This window comes from Perognathus longimembris, chromosome 20 (genome assembly GCF_023159225.1).
Source record: "Perognathus longimembris pacificus isolate PPM17 chromosome 20, ASM2315922v1, whole genome shotgun sequence".
NCBI classification, from domain to species: Eukaryota; Metazoa; Chordata; class Mammalia; order Rodentia; family Heteromyidae; genus Perognathus; species Perognathus longimembris.
This window is the reverse complement of record NC_063180.1, coordinates 37,024,118-37,041,032: the sequence shown is the minus strand read 5'-3', so window position 1 is coordinate 37,041,032 and position 16,915 is coordinate 37,024,118. Positions and strand designations below refer to the sequence as shown.

Genomic DNA, 16,915 nt, shown 5'->3' with positions numbered 1-16,915 from the left:
TTTTTAGGGGTGGAACAGACAGACAGACACACACACAGACAGACAGACAGACAGACACACACACACACACAGTGCTGGTTCTGGGGCCTGAGTGCTATCCCTAAGCTTTTTTTTTTTCCCCCACTCCTGGGCCTTGAACTCAGGGCCTGAGCACTGTCCCTGTCTTCTTTTTGCTCAAGGCTAGCACTTTGCCATTTGAGCCACAGCGCCACTTCTGGCCGTTTTCTATATATGTGGTGCTGAAGGAATCGAATCCAGGGCTTCATGTATATGAGGCAAGCTCTCTTGCCACTAGGCCATATTCCCAGCCTCCTAAGTTTTTTTGTACAAGGCTAGTGCTCTACCACTTGAGCCACTGTTCTACTTCTGACTTCTTTTGGAGTTTATTGGAGATAAGAGTCTCATGAACTCTTTCCCCTCCCTTCCTCTCCCCTCCCCTCCCCTGTCCTTTTGTGCTGGCACTGGGGCTTGAACTCAGGGCCTGATGGCTGTCCCTGAGCTTTTTTGCTCAAGGCTGACTCTGTACCACTATACTTCCATTTTGGGCCTTTTAGTAGTTAATTGGAGGAAAGAAGCTCACAGGCTTTCCTGCCCAGGCTGGCTTTGAATCTCTCCTCAGATCTCAGCCTCCTGAGTAGTTAGGATTACAGATGTGAGCTATGGCACTAGGCCTTTAGCTTTCTTATTGTGGTGCTTTTTTTCCTAAGGGAAACTCCTGAAAGGGGAATGTTGATGGGGCAAAAGAAAAGAAAGAAGAGACCTAATAGCTCTTTTTAGGCCCGTGTTCTAAGTAATAAATTTCATATGTATGTTTTAAGCGTATCCCCTCCCCATGGCTGAGTTTGTGGCTCTGAATAGTTCAGGTGTGTAAGGTCCATTCTGTCACCTCCACTCGCCGAAGGCTACCTGAGTGTACAAGGATGCTTTCTGTCTGATCTTAACCATGTTTTCAAAGCCATTGTTGAGTCTGTGTCTTGGATGTTATTCTATAGATTAGTCTTAAAGTCACCCACCTCTTGAAAGTCCCCATGGCCTTAAGTGGTCTCTGGAGGGGTGGTTGATGAGAGGGCACACCCTCTCATGTTAGGTATGTGCCAGGCTTGCCTGTGTCAGTGCTGCACGAAGGTGTTCAGGAAAATTCCTCTCTGAAGGACTTCGGGGATTTCTCAGTTCTTGCTGTTTTTGTGACCTTGGGAGGTGTCTAGTTCACAGAAGGCTTTGTTTCTCGGCTCTGTTGCTGCTTTCAGCCTTGCCCTGTAATCACAGGGCGCCAGGGAGGGCTGTGGTCTGCTTGCCTGGGTATGCTCAGATACCATTTCAGCCCACGTGTGTCACCACAGCAGCAGGGGGTGGGGAGGAGGGAGAGAAAGAGAAGGGGACAGTGTTCTGAAGCCCACGAGATTGCCAGTCACGGGGCCCTCATTTGAATTTTGTACATGGGCAGGAAGGGAGCCATTCCTTGGAGCGGCTCCACGTGGTTTTGTTTTAAATGGGCCATCCCTTAACTCACATGACTGGGAGCGCTCAGGACACTAGGTGAACGTGCTTTCCTACGTTCTAGCTCAGGAGTGGTTCCATTTTAACCTTCCAGAGAGTTTCAGAGTTTGAGAGTCAGGAAGGTGACCAGCAAACACCCCCCCCCCCCCCACCAAAGCATTGGATAAAGACACAGCTGGAACACCTACACCAGAAGTTGTAGTCTCTTCCCAAGGAAGATGGTGACCATACATCCTGACAGCCCAGGAGAGAATAGTACGTTAGCCAGAGAGGAGAAGAGTGCAGAGGTGCAAGACAAGGACTGCAGACACCCCAACAAGTACACAGAGAAGTTGCTAAGCACCTGCCTGCATGTTCTGAGAAGAGGTTGTTCTCTGGTAAGGTCCCAATAGACCCATTATGGAAAGATCTAGAAGGGTTTGCTCAAGGGAAGTAGTACTTTCATTATAAATGCTGTCAGATGCTATTCTGTGTGTATGATGAGGGTGACAGAATTTGGAACACTGACCTTTTTTTGAGCTGCTACTTTATGACAGAGTATTCTACACTAGCATTGCAGAGCCTGATGAAACCAGGTTCTGAGCCTCTCTAATCTTAGCTACTCAGGAGGCTGGGATCTAAGGACTGCACTTTGAAGCCAGCCTAAGCAGCAAAGTCTGTGAGACTCTTGACTTTCATTAGCCACAAAAAAGATAGAAGTAGAGATACATCTCAAGTGGTAGAGTGCCAGCCTTGAGTGAAAAAGATAAGTCCCAGTGCCCAGTCCTTGTGTGCAAGTCCTTATATGATCACCCCCCCCCCCCAATAAAAACCCAATTTCTGAACTATTGTGGTAGCTAATCATGGGTAAATTATGTCTTAGTGTGGTTTGGTGGACAGCATGACCGTCTCTATACCCAAGGGGACATCTAGGAATTGTCTTTGTGGACCTTGTTTTCATTTATTCCTTTCTCATCATCCTAGACACTAAGCTGAGAACTTGGCTTAGGATCACTCTTGTTATTATTCCTCCTTTATAGCCCCTCTTTGTATTGGAAGTCATCTGGCCCTCCTCTCCACTTCTCAGGTGAGAAAACTGAGACCCAAGGAGGGGCTGTGACCTACTTACCTTGTTTGTGTTGGCCAAATGGTACAGAAACCCAGCAAGGCATAGTGCTATCTGCATCTCTGTGGTCCGTAGGTTCCTTGACAAGGAACTATAAGATGGCCTTTTTTTTTTTTTTAAGATGGTCACTGGTGGCTCCTGCCAGTAATCCTAGCTACTCAAGAGGCCGAGTTCTGGAGGTTTGCAGTTCAAGCTCAGCCTGGGCAAAAAGGTCTGAGAGAGATGCTTATTTCAAATAACTGACTAAAATCTAGGCTAGAGGTGTGGCTCAAGTGGTATAGTGCCAGCTGAGCAAGCAAGCCTAATGAGCACGAGACCCAGAGTTCCAACCCTGGTACTGTGGAAAGAGATCAAGAAAGAATGGGGAGAGGAGATGGGGGCGGGGGGAGAAGGAGAGAAATAGGGGCCTCTTCAGATCTAGTGGGGATGTCAGGGTATATGTTCATCTCTGATTGGCTTTTATGGCTCTGAGCAGGTCCCTCCTTTTCTTTCTTTTTTTCTTTTGGCTGATGAGGAGGCAAGCTGTCCCTCACATATTTGCCTTGCACTGGGCTACCTTACCCGGGGTCAGCAACAGCCTGTAGTAGCTGAAAGTGAAAGCTGGTTGGTGGTGAGCAGTCACAGATCTCTGGTGGCAACCTTTCTGGAGTGACTTCCACTGACTGACTGTAGCTAGGCTAGTGGTGAGCACAAGCATAGCTCTCTGTCTTTTACAAACAATGGAAAAACCCATCAGCAGCCCCCAAACCAGCTGTCTTTCTCCTGATGAATAGACCCACAAACCCTGTAGAGTCGAAGAGTAGTTTCTCCTAAGTACCCTGGGAGCACATAATACATTTTAAATAAGATTAAAAATTATGTATTATTCTTAGTAGCATCACTGTCAGATAATTGAACCTGGGAGCATTCGGTGCTGGGTGCTCAGTACGGAGTAGTAACATCTATTCAATGTGCAGTACAACCCCTTTGTTCAAGAACAATGTATTCAAGGTCAGTGTATTTTGGCTCTGCTGCCGAGTTCTGGAAATTCCCAAGAGAATAAGTTTTTCTCTGGTTATATAATTCAGCACAAGTGACTATAGCAGCAAGCTCATGTTTAATAATGACTGTAAAAAATGCAATTGATTCTAAAATTCTGCTTTTAAAAAGTGTGATTTAAAAAATCCCTCTTAAGGTTTAAGGCAGGTTTTTTTAAATTTAATTTTTTTCAAGAAATACCACTGCTGCTCTGTGCTCCATACCATTTTAAGGGTTTTGCACATATTAATTTGCGTAATTTCAACTTGGGTGATTAAGTGCTGCTTTTCCTACAGTACTGAGGAGGAAACTGAGTCACAGAGTGGTTCAAGTCAGTTGCTAAACTTAATTTCCTAGGTGGCAGTCTTGACTATTTTATGAGTTTTAAGATAACCAGTGTGAAACTTTACTTACTTAAGCTGAGTATTGTTTTATAAGCCCTTTCTGAGGCTGATCATTAAAAACAGAACTATCCCTTTCTCTTCAGCCAGACTTTGGTAAGACATTGGCACTGAACTTGAGCTAGTTCCTGGAAGAGAACATCTGGTCTGCAGAGCTGTGGCCTTGGGGCGACCATAGCTGTCCAGCAGAGGGAATAGGAGAGCAAGGCAATGGTATAGAGGTCCCAGGGAAACGTGTGTGTGTGTGTGTGTGTGTGTGTGTGTGTGTGTGTGTGTGTGTGTGTGAAGTGGGCAGAGGAACCCAGGCAAAGAAAAGTGAGGATGAGCTAATTAGCAGCAGCTTTCTTTCTTTCCAGACTCTGTGGGAGTCTAGACGGTACCCCCAGAACACTTTGACTTGGGCTGTCCAGCTCCAGGAGTGCCCTGTGTGGGAAATCTAGATACCTCTGTCTGCTTTTAACTGGTCCTCTTCATGAAGTTCATGGTCCAGAATGAGCCAGAGGCTTGTTGGAATTGTTGGTCTTCCTATAAACCTATTGGAAAGAAAGTAACAGACTTTCATTTTTCTTAAATGCTTATGTGTCAGAAACTTTGCCAAGTACTTTGCTATGTTTCACTTTTATTTAATACTTCTCCTGTAGGGTAAATTAGTAATAGATATTAAAGTGAAACTGTTACAGTTACTAAGGTGACTATACAACAGACTGAATAGAGGAGCCCTCTTAAGCACCTTGAAGGGTTTTATAATTTCCTATTTACAGATGAAATTAACATGCTAATTACAAATTGTTCCCACTATTCACCCAGGCAGGCTAGTCTCCTTAAAGTTTAGATGGATAACTTAATTGAATTGCTTAGTGTATTTGGCAGCCATAGAACTGCAGTTCTCTTTAATTACATAATGCAGATAACAAAGAGTCATTCTAATAGGAAAGGTACAGGGCATATTTACAGCAAATCTACATCGTCTTACTGAGCAATACAGAGAAGGTTTCAATCATGTGGAAGATGCCAGTTTCTCTATGTGAGAAGCTGGGATATGATCAGCATCTCTTCTCCGCAAATGAATGTATAATTCCAAGACAATCTTATTATTTCTGCATTTTATTTGGAGCTTGATAAAAATGATTCTAAAGTTTGTTTTAAAGTTCTAATATTAGTAAGATAGATTCAATTTCTTCTTTGAACAATAGAGATGAATTAAGGTGAGGATAGAAAGAACTTAACCGATTTTTTTTTTAATTAAAAAGTTTTTTAAAAAACCTTTTTCTGATCCTAGTTGAAAATCAGGGCCTGGACATTGTCCTTTAGCTTTTTTTTGCTCAAGGCTGGTGCTCTGCCACTGTAGCCATAGCTCCACTTCCAGCTTTTTGGTGGTTAATTGGAGATAAGAGTCTCTCAGGTTTGTTTGCCAGTCCTCAGATGTCAACCTCTTGAGTCACTGGGGTTCTAGGTAAGCCACCCATGCTTGGCTGAATCATTTTTGCTAGAAACAATGCCCCCCCTCCCCTCCAGCCACTAATGTTTAAAGCCATTAGAAAATTCTGTCTTTTATGGAGAACTTCCAAACAACTGGTGAAGACGTTTGATAAGAGGTGAAACCAGATTTCTCACTCTTACTTAGATCCACTTAACTGACCTTACTAGTGCTTTTTTTTTTTTTTTACTGTCAGATGCATTTTGAATGGGAATGAGTTGACTGTGTCTCATCTTTCCTGGTAACTTAATACTGTCAACAAGATTGTAGGACAGGCAAGTAGACTGCCCAGAACTTCTTATATCTTGCAGGTTCTATGGCTATTTGCATCTTCCTGGCATATGTTTAGAAGTATTGAAAGCCCAATGCCAAGTACTGAGCCTACATTGCATCTATTGCTTTTCTTTATGGAACTAGATGAATAATTTGAACATTTTGGGAAATTATAAGTTCAGGGGAAATTAAGTTAACATTTCTTAGACCTTAAAATCTACACAGTATCTTTTCATGCAGTGGCTTAAAAAAAGTTTTCCTAGCTAAGTGCAAGGCTCACTGTCTTGCTCCTTTCCTGTTTTTTTTTTTTTTTTTTTTTTTTGCCAGTCCTGGGCCTTGGACTCAGGGCCTGAGCACTGTCCCTGGCTTCTTCCCGCTCAAGGCTAGCACTCTGCCACTTGAGCCACAGCGCCGCTTCTGGCCGTTTTCTGTATATGTGGTGCTGGGGAATCGAACCTAGGGCCTCGTGTATCCGAGGCAGGCACTCTTGCCACTAGGCCATATCCCCAGCCCCTGTTTGTGTTTTAAGCAGCATTTCTGAAACCTATTTGAACAGATAACTATAAGATTGAGAGACATGAGTTTGTGAGTTACTGGTGTAGTTTTTTTTTTTTTAAGAAGGATCAAAACTCTCCATGACAAATTAGGATTAACAACTTGAATATATGCATCTGGGGATAAAATGATGAAACTTATTTTTTTTTAAACCAGGTTGAATTAAGTGGAAAGCAGATTTTAATCTTCTGTGATTGATAGAAATCTTAACTGGTGCATTCTGGTTTTACTGCATCACCTTTCCTCTGAAGTCTTTGTTGCAGGTAGTTTGAAAACTATTCTGTTTGATTTAGTAACATTATATATTGCACATATCCTAATATGTAGTTTTGAAGACTCAAGACCATTCCTTTGCTTTATATCTTCTATTTCAGCTTGTTTACCTTGACTTTCATTCACTCTGTTATTTTTAAGCATTATATCATTCTAGAAGGATGGACACACGTCTTTACTCACTCCAAATTAGATATGTAATTTGTTTCCAATTTTTTAGTATTACAAACAACCTCCTAATAAACATGCCTTGGAATGACATTCTTTTAGTTTAAAGCAGTCATGTTCTCTCAGAAAGCTGCTCAGTAATTGACTTAGAAATTCTTTTGTGTTAATTGCTGTGATTGCTTATGTTGAGTCCTTCCTTTGCAGTTTTTATCATGGTATATAATCCTAAACTGGTATGACTAAAATAGGAGTTTTGCTAAGAATGCAGTTTAGCTTAAAGAAGGGTTCTCTTACAGAGAGGTTAAAATGAACCTCTCTGAGGCTGTGACCTCCTGATGAACAGTCCCCACTGGGGAAGGTGGGGCTCTGATTTGCAAAGAGTTGTGTACCTGGGCTGCTCCAAGTCTGCCTTTTAACTCACTTCTTGGCATACTTTGGTGTCTTGTTAAAAACACAACAAGACCCCCAAAACAAACCATGCAGTCCACTCACATGCAATTATAAGAAACAACAGAGTCCCAAGTTCAGTTTCTTCCCTGGTAGGATATTTTATACAAAGGCGATACATGGTCCTAGCTTGGATATTGCTAGCAATACCTCCAGACAGATTTTATCAACCCAAAGACCTTATGTTGCCTTTTATAGCCATACTTCCTGATTTTCTTGTTCCTTTTCTCCTTTCTTTAACTCCTGGTTACAAAATGACAACTCTGAAATGTCATTTTATGATGGTTCTGCAAATGGCATCTTGGGTTGTTTTTTTCCCCTCTCTTTTAGCATACTTCTTTGAAGATTCATCTAGGTTATAGAGTGTATCAGTTGTTCCTTTTTATTTTGGAAGAATTGTTCTATAGTATGGATGTAGTACACCATTCAAATGTGTGGATGTAACTTTTCGTTTCCATGAAAGAAAATGTCCAGATTCAATTACTATGTTGTGTATGTACATGTATGCTTATTTTTGTGCAGGCACTTAGGCTTGAATTCAGAGCCTCTTGCTCAGCATTTTTTCACCCTACCAGTTGAGCCACACCTCCTGTTTCCAGCTTTTTACTGGTTAATTGGAAATAAGAATCTTACAGGCTTTTCCCATTCAGGCCAGCTTTGGGCTGTGATCATCAGATCTCAGTCTCCCGAGTAGCTAGGATTACAGGTGTGGCTCATTAGCGCTTGTCTGCATACTTATTTTAAAAGAAACTGCCAAACAGTTCTGCAGGGTTGCTGCGCCATTTTCTGTGTCCCTTGGCAAAGTATGGGTGACATTTAGCATCTTCTTCCTTCCTTTCTCTCTTTTTTAAAACACCATTTTGATAGATATGGGGTGACATCTCATTGTAGTTTCAATTTGCATTTCCCTGGTGACTAATCATGTCAAACACCTTTTCATGTGTTTGTTTACTATTTATATAGCCCCTCAGTGAAGCATCTGTTCCTGTATTTTGGCTCTAATTGGGTTGTTTGTTTTGTAATGCTGACTTTTCTGAGTTTCTCTGTAGATCCCACTTCTTTGTCTGATATATGCTTTGTAAACACTTTTTCCCAGTCTGTGCTTATCATTTCATCTTCTCACAGACTTTCAAGGAGCAAAGGTTTTTAATTTTGTAGAAACTCTAACCATTCGGTTTTCTTTTCCCTTTTGTGATTTCTCTAGGCTAAGAACTCTTTGCCTGTGATAGTTCCTAAAGATTAAAAAAAAAGTTTCTCTCTTCCCCAGCAGCCTCAGTTTACATGTATATAGCAAGACTTGAGTTGAGACTTGCCTCTCTGAGGAAAGACTATTTGTTCTTTCACTGAACTGAATTTTGAGCATATATGCATCTTAGACATGATATCTCTGTGAGGCTTTTTACTTTTATTTCTTTGTGTGTGGGGCTATTCTATTCTTTACTGGTCTATTCCACTGATCTTTCTCTGCCCATACCACACATTTTGAGTGGTATATTTATATCAACAATGTTGGAATGAGATAAACTGACCCTAGGTTGTTCTTTTTCAGGACGGTTTTTGCTGTATTAGTCATTTGTTTTTCTGTATCAATTTGAGAAAAACATTGTTTATACCTAAAGCAGTTCTGCTAGGATTTTGCTATGAATCACAATACACCTGCATCTCAGCTTGGGGATAATGAACTTCAGTCTAGAAATTCTTACATTCCTTGAACATGGCAGGTCTTATTTACTGTCAGTGTTTTGTAGTTGTCAATAGGTAGGTCCTATGTGTGTTTGGTTAGAGTTATGCCTAGGCGAATTAATGTCTTTTATTTACTTAGTAGATATCTGGTAGTACTATTTGCTTGACTCAGTTTTACCACTTCAGTTGGAAGGTTTCTTGGGATTTTCTACCTAGGTTATACTTGTCATTTACAAACAAGGACAGGTTTTTTTCTTCCTCTGAAGCCTTTTATGTCATTTGACTTGTCATATTGCAGTGGCTGAATAGAAGTGCATCAATCTTTGCGCTGTTAGAAGAGTTTCCCTGTTTTTTAACTTTAACCTAATTTTCTTTCCCAGACCTGTTGAATAAATCTGAAATCCTTTTTTGGTAGTCATGAGCTTTAGGCTCAGAGGAGTCTTGACCTCGGAAGTGGGCTGAGGCTCAAAGTGGTAGAGCCCTAGTCTTAAGCCAAAGGGCTTAAAGCTCATGGCTAACAACAACAACAAAAGGATTTCAACTTTATTCAACAGGTCTGGAATGTGAACTATAGATAGATCCAAGTGGTAGAGTTTGTTTGCTATCTCCCTCTGGCTTACTGTAATATGCAGATTTGAAAGACACACACATGCCTTCTCTCTCCTCCTCTTCAGCTCATACCTGTGTGGTTTACAGCAAGGCAAGCGTATATCACATGCATTCTTTACATTTTCTCCACACTTGTGGTTTAGTTAGTTAGCATCTATTTTGGTTAATGAAGACTAATAAGAATTTTCACACCCAGGAATCAGTTTAACGTTAATTTACCTAGTTTTCAATTCAAAGTAGTGATATAGTGGAGAGGCTCCTTGGTTTCAAAGGTAAAGGATGTTGTATTCTGGGGAGTGAGAAAATCCACCAATCACTGTTAAAGGTGACAAATGAGTTTTATTAGTCAGTTTGCAACTGCCTTGCCCCTGGCTACCCCAGAGCTAGGAGCAGTTGCAGTCTCCAGGGGTCGAGTTTCTTTCCTTTCCACAGGCTTCTCCTGTCCACAGGCCTCTCTGCAGGCCTCTTGTTCTCCTCAGGCCTCTGTTTTTCATAGGCCTCTCCCCTCTCTGATGGACTCCTATCCACGTGGCTCTCCGGGGGCCTCTGGTCTCTTCAGGCCTCTGCTCCGGTCTCTAGGTCCACTCTGGCTTCAACAGGTACCAGGCTTCTGACTTTCCCCACAGGCCTCAGGCTCCTCTCAGCTCTGCTCCGCTCTGCTCTGTTCCTCTCCATCCGCTCTCCTTGGGCCTCTGGCTCTCAGCAGGCCTCGGCTCTGCAGGCCTCTCCTCCCTTCCCGCCCAGAGCTAGGCCGCTTTGGTCTCCATTCTCTGCAGGCCCAGACTTGGGCCTCCCCTGTCCACAGGCCGGGGGTTCGGGCCACCTCCATCTGTAGGCCCTGGCTCGGCCTTTCCTGTCCACAGGTTCGGGCTTGGCCTCCTCCGTCCGCAGGCCCGGGTTCCTCGCAGGCTTGAGGGGAACCCGAGCCCTGCTCAGCTCCACGAGGCATCTCCCGGCGCCTTGCTTTCCCTGTGCCTCTCTTCCTTCCCCCCGGAAATCCTGCCTTCTTATATCCCCTGGCTACCTGCAGTCTTGAGGCCCTGCCAGGGCGGGATCCCCTTTTATCCTCCTCAGTGGGGCATGGCAATGATGACACCTGGGGCGGGGGCTTCTCACGCCCTCCACCCCAGGTTATTACAAAGGATACTGACAGAAGGGAGCATATGGGCTCAGGATTGAGAGCTGACTTGTCCCAGCTCCTGCAGCTCCCTTTCCTGCTCATTTATCTTCCTAGAATGTGGAAAAACAAATAGACCCTTAAACCTGACCCACATCACCTCTGCCAACTTTCCCTCTTGTGCGTAAGTAGTTCTATTATTTCTCAGGCTTTCTTTATCTTTGAGAGAACAAGAAACCACGTTGCACTGTTTACAAGAACACATTGTTCCTGATTTGCACTGTTGCACCTATGATTTTTTTTTTTTGGCCCATTTGGAACCCTGGGGTTTATAACCTTGGTGTCAGCTGGTTACCTTTTTTAATTAAAAAAAATCTTAGACTCTTAACTTACGCCACTATCATTTTCCTTGTGTTGTATATCACAGAAAATAAATATCAGATTCCAGCTGCTGCTGTGGTCTAGATCTTCTTTGTGTCTTTATCTTTCCCCTTCTTCTCCTTGCCCTGCCTTTCCCTGATACCAAACCCTCCTTTTGGAGAAGGTGGTTGTCTTTTATTGGAAAATTAAACATTTTTGTACCTTATAGAAGAGATGCTGTGCTATTTCTCCAGTGTAGTTATGTGGAACTTTTGAAATATATCTTAAAAGTTTTGTGGTGAACTTTTTTCATGGTGGAGGTAGGGAAGCCATTTCAAATTGAATGATGATCTTAAGAGTTTAGAAAGGAAAAATACTGGGCATATGTTTTAAATTGTGGCTGGAAATCCAAGGGCCATTACATGGTCCAAAGAAGGTCTTTGGCTTTGCAGAGGGACATGTCTGGGGAGAAGCAAATTAGAGGGAGATAGAAAGACAGAGCTCCTGGAGCTCTGAGGAAAAGGAGGGGTGTGTGTGCTGACAGTGGTCCTGTTTTGCTTGGGTCTACCTCACCTTCCCATGCTCATGTCTGTGACTTAACCAGAGGAAAGGCACATTGTTAACTGCTCATTTCATTTTTATTGTCTTTCATTTGTTGGGGTTTGATGGTGCTGGTACTGGGGCTTGAACTCAAGAGCGCCTTGGCACTGCCCCTTAGGTTCCCCTCCCCCCCCTCCCCCAAGGCTAGCATTCTCTACCACTTCAGCCACACATCTCCTTCTGACTTTATGGTGGTTAACTGGAGATAAAAAAAAATCTCCTGGACTTTCTGACCTGGGCTGGGTTTGAACCTCTGTCCTCAGATCTCAGCCTCCTGAATAGCTAGGACTACAGATGTGAGCCACGGAGCACCTACTCACTTCTCTATACCTCCCGCTCATGGACTTTTTGCCATGTACAGACTTTGGAGACAGAACCTAATGTCCTCTTCCACTTGGGGTCTGGAGGAGCACAGGAGAGGGGCTGCAGGAAGAACAGTTGGCCGTGGAAGAGGCGTTGTGCTTGCTCACCTGTGGGTCATGTAGCTCAGCTTCTTTGGCATGGTGAAGTGCTGTGTGTGCCATGATGAAAGAGACCTGAGTGAGCTGAGAGTGTTAATGGGAAGGAGGACACCTATGCCCTTGGCTGGAAAGGACTTTTTGTTGTTGTGTCATTTAAGAGAAGTGTGTAAAGGGACCGTCGGAGATAACACTAAACAGCTAACCCCACTTTTTTTTTCTTTTTGTACTGGGGCTTGGAGTCTGGCCATAGTTCCTTACCTTGTTTTGCTTAAGGCTGGCACACTACCACTTGTGCCATAACTCTACTTCTGGCTTTTTGCTGGTTAATTAGAATAAGAGTCTCTGGGATTTGTGTGCCCAGGCTGGCTTCAGACTGTGATCTTCAGATGTCAGCCTCCTGACTAGGATTACAGGCGTGAGCTCCTGGCACCCAGCTAGTAAAATCTATTTTTTTTAATGTGCCTTTTGGTCTGACATCTTTATATTTATTTACAAAGAGGCTTTTGAAATGAAAATTATTGATGTGTGGTCATTATCCTCAAAGGATAAATTTTAGTGGGCTGTTGTTACCAGGTTACCATTTTAAGATGATTATGGGTAGTTCAAATTAGAGAGAGAGAGAGAGAGAGTGTGTGTGTGTGTGTGTGTGTGAGTGTGTGCATGTGTGAAGTATTTAGTTATATTGCCAAGTGGGAACTGTACAGAGAGGCCCAACTCCTAGAGCTCAGATTTTAAATGTTACTTTTCTTAACTATTGGTTGGTCTCTTGAACTTAACTATGTTTTTCTTGTGGAAAAATGGAGCTTTGGCTATGCTATGCGAACACAAAACTTGAACTAAGCATGAGTTGACATTTTGCTAGGAGTTGCCTGTTTTGAAAGTCCAAACACAAGTTGAACACTGCTTTTGAACCAGCAGTTTCTAGGTGTGGAAACTCTGTAAACACATGTAGCTTTGTCTACCGTTGTGTATCACTGTACGGATCCTCCTCTCCCCCTCCCACCCCAATTCCTAACCCCTCCTTTCTGTTCTTCTCTGATACAAAGGCTGGTTTCTTCCCCAGGGTCACTTCAGGGAACCTGTAGTTCATGGGCACTGTTAGATAGCACTGTCTGTGGTTCCCCCACATCCTCTTCTATCTGATCGTAAAATTCTATTTGGAGTTCATTTACATGTAGAAGTTTCTTCATTAAAAAAAAAAGACATCTATTTTGTCCAATCCAAGTGTTTATCAGTGACACCTACAAAATAACTAATAGAAGAAGTCTTCAGGGAGGAGGGGAGTAAGTTTCTAAAAATCGTGTCTCTCCAGTGCCAAACTCATCCATTTCAAAAGCATTTTTAAGCATTTGCAATGAAGCGGAAGCTTAGAATGTTTCAGGATTTATGGAGAACCAGCTTTCATGTAACCAAATACCTCGTCCTCCTTAATCACCACAGGGTTTGGGCTTAGATCTGCCCTGTAAGTCACAGAATCAAGTTACTGTGGGTTTTCGCGGCAGTCAGAATACATTTTTGTTTTTTTCTTTAAGGAGAAAGAGTGTTACCTCAATGCTTCTTATACAAAAGCAGACAAAGAGGGTAGCCTGCTAAAGTGGCAGGCAGTTCAGATGCTATTATTTTGACAGAAATATTAGCAAATGTCATAGTGTGCCTTGCTAAATATTGATAGTATAGAATATGCACTCTGATGCATACTGTTTTATGAAAGGAACATCCTTGAATTCGTTTGTGGTACTGGCATCCACCTGTAATTTATATTCGAAGGCCTGCAGGAAGCAAACCTTATTAATACCCTTTTATTTCAGTGGAGGTAAAACTCCATTCTTCAGAGGAGAACTCTTGAGTCGATACCCTTCAGGGTGGAGTATTCTGAAAAACATATGCTCATTCTTTACCATCATGGAAGTAGCTTTGGTTTGGGGGAAAAAAAATATCACAAAACCAGGTGTAACATTTTAGTTTTTAAGCTAAAGCAGGGTGGGAAAAACACTTGATCTGGATGATTCTGTAAGATTCACCTCAAGCGCCCCTTGCATTTCTCTCGAGAAAGGAAATGCTATTTGAAAATGGCAATGCACATGTGTATGTGTACCTTTGAGCTCAGCTCAGTGACTGAAAGCTGATATCTAGGAGCTGTAGGTTTATAAGATGTTGCCAACCAATCCCCCTTACCCCCTCTAGATCTGTTAGAAATAAACTCTACGGTAAGGCCATAGTTTCAGGTAGTTCTCCCAAGGGGCTTTTCAGGTCTGTGATGATTTTCTGTAAAAATGGATGGGTGTGTTGGGTAGTTATGTGGAGTTCATCATAGGGGTGCTCAGGTCCGTTACATACAAGACCAGAGATAAGCAAACTGGTACCCTCTTTGCATCTTGTTCACAGGGCAGTGATTCTCCAGGATAGGCCTATTACTGTTTTTATTTACAAAGTGGACTTGCAACTTAATTAGCAGACAGACCGTCTCCATTAGAGCAGTAGTGCTCTGATTTGTCTATGAAAAGTTCTGTTTCCCAAGTAAGGTGATCCAAGTACAACTTCTGGAAACTGCTGTACAAATATTTGCTGTTATTTGGTTGTTACCAAATTAGTCATGAGTTTCAAGGCAGAATAATTTCAGAGCCCTTCATTCACAGCAGTTTTCACTTGAAAACGCCAAGTGATCTTAATTCTTTGCAAGCTTCCAAACTGGGAAAGTGCTCCCAGTATATTCTGGAAGCAAAATATCCTGTATCTCTTTCTTCTTACTGTGCTGGGTGGGATGCAAGCCTTCAACACTGTCCAATAGACATCAGTATTCATGACTTTCCTCTCCATTTCTGAGCTTTGATTTGACCACTCATGTTAGCAGTGCTCATGATTTGGACCAAAAGGCACGGATCTTAGTCTTTATCCCCACTCAGTATCTGATCAAAGAAGAAGCTGGATTTGCTGATGTTTGGGAACTTAAATCTAGACTAAGTTTCATAATAATACTTAGCCTTCAAACTCAATAAGGAAGGTAATTAGGGAAATAGAAATAATGGAGAGATTACGTATTGTGGCAGCCATAGATTGTGTAAGGAGTAGCTTAAAGGTAAATACTTCTTTACATTTCAAATGAGTCAGAGTAAGAGAATGGAAAAGGAAAGATGTAAAGGAAACTGCATTCTGTGTTAAGGTTTTTTTGGGGGGAATTTGTGGTTGAACCCCATCCTTTTATTTATTTTTGCTTCTAGTGTTTGAGCAGTGTCTCTTGTTTTTTTGTCTGGACTGACTGAGACTTTGATTCTCCTAATTACCATGTAACTGGAACAGCAAACATGCACCACCAGGCCCAGTTTTTTTTTTTTTTTAATATAGGATCAGATAGGGTTTCCCATAACTTTTCATCTGGGGCTGGCCTCAAATCATAGTCCTGCTCTCTGCCTCCCTAGTACTAGGATTACAGGTGCGAGGTACCATACCCAGCATATTTTGACTTTGTTCTGTAGACTTGAGTTAAACATTTGTGGGTTTCCTTTTTTTTTTTTTCTTTTCTTGTTCTTAAAAGACACTTCCAAACCACCGTTATTCAGTTAACCATTTCTCAAGTCAGCAGCCCCTGGGTATTGACACGTCTTTGGTGCCAGAGACTGCTGTCGTGGAAAACATGGGTGTGCCACTGTGGGTGCTTGTTTCACTACGGGATTCATCCATTGGGATTTCTTTACACGGATTTTCTAACGTCAGATTCGGTTGACTTAATGATTGTCCCTTTTGTATATATTCTCATTCTTTTTCCTCCCTTTCCCCTCTCCTTGCTCTGTTTCCCTCTTCTCACCACCCCTTCCACCCCCCGGGGAAACTTTGCTGGAGCAGAGGTCTTATTTTGTCTTTTTTTTTCCCCCCTAACATTTCTCAAGCCCTGAGAGCAGAGCCTGTTGCTGAGCCAGAGGCCCAGCTGATGTGTGTCTAATGTGTTCATCCTGATCTTGTATAAAATCTGTTGGGTCCTGAGAGTACAAATGGCACCCAAAGCTACAACCCTGGGCTGGCTGGGGGCAAGCACTTGTTTTTGCCTTGGTCACGGGTGCAGTGATGTTAAAGGCATATCAGGATTTTGTATCCCCACCATGTCTGTGGTCCCTGGCTTCCCAGAAAACAGCCATGCCACTAAACATCGCACCTGCTTTCCTTGAAGGTAGGGTATATTTTCTTATTTTAGGGAATCACCTGTTGTCCCTGCTGTATATGAGACAAACCTGAAGCTCTGTGGGCCCCTGGGCTGTAGTGGGAGCCCTGTTTTAGAGCCACGTCTCCCAGGCATCAGGGGTGGCCGTGTTAAAGCCCACTCAGGGGGAAGGCAAACCAAAGGTCCAGTGTTTGGATAGTCAGCACCCAGCACAGAGTAGTTCATCTGTGATGACAGATGTTGGGCTGTTATTTAGTAACTTTGTTTGCCTTTGCTCACAAGTCACCTCTGGGCTCCGAGTGCTTCCAGGAGATACAAGGGAGACCTACTTTATCACCAGATGAGACGATGATAGGTGCCAAGGTGGTCCTTAAAAGGGACCTGGCATGATGTGTGTCACCTGGGTTATGATCCTCTAGTTGCCTCTTCCAGATCCGGCTCTTATTTTGTAAAGAGAGCCTGTGTGTGCCACATGTTTATTGACAGATACAGATTGAGCCGTGTGTGTGTGTGTGTGTGTGTGTGTGTGTGTACTGGTATTTGAACTCAGGGCCTGCGTGCTGTCTCTTAGCTTTTTTGCTCAAGGCTAGCACTGGATCACTTAAGCCACAGTTCTACTTCTGGCTTTTTGGTGGTTAATTGAAGATAAGAGTCCTACAGACTTTCCCGCTCAAGCTGGCTTTGAACCATGATGCTCAAATCTCAGCCTCCTAAGTAGT

The 16,915-nt window shown here is 42.9% G+C and overlaps 1 protein-coding gene across 2 annotated transcripts in view; it reads left to right on the top strand.

The window, feature by feature from the left end:
- The window catches only part of Igf1r (insulin like growth factor 1 receptor), a 224,827-nt gene that overhangs the window by 86,233 nt on the left and 121,679 nt on the right, over positions 1-16,915 (top strand). The gene's annotated exons all lie outside the window — the stretch shown is intronic.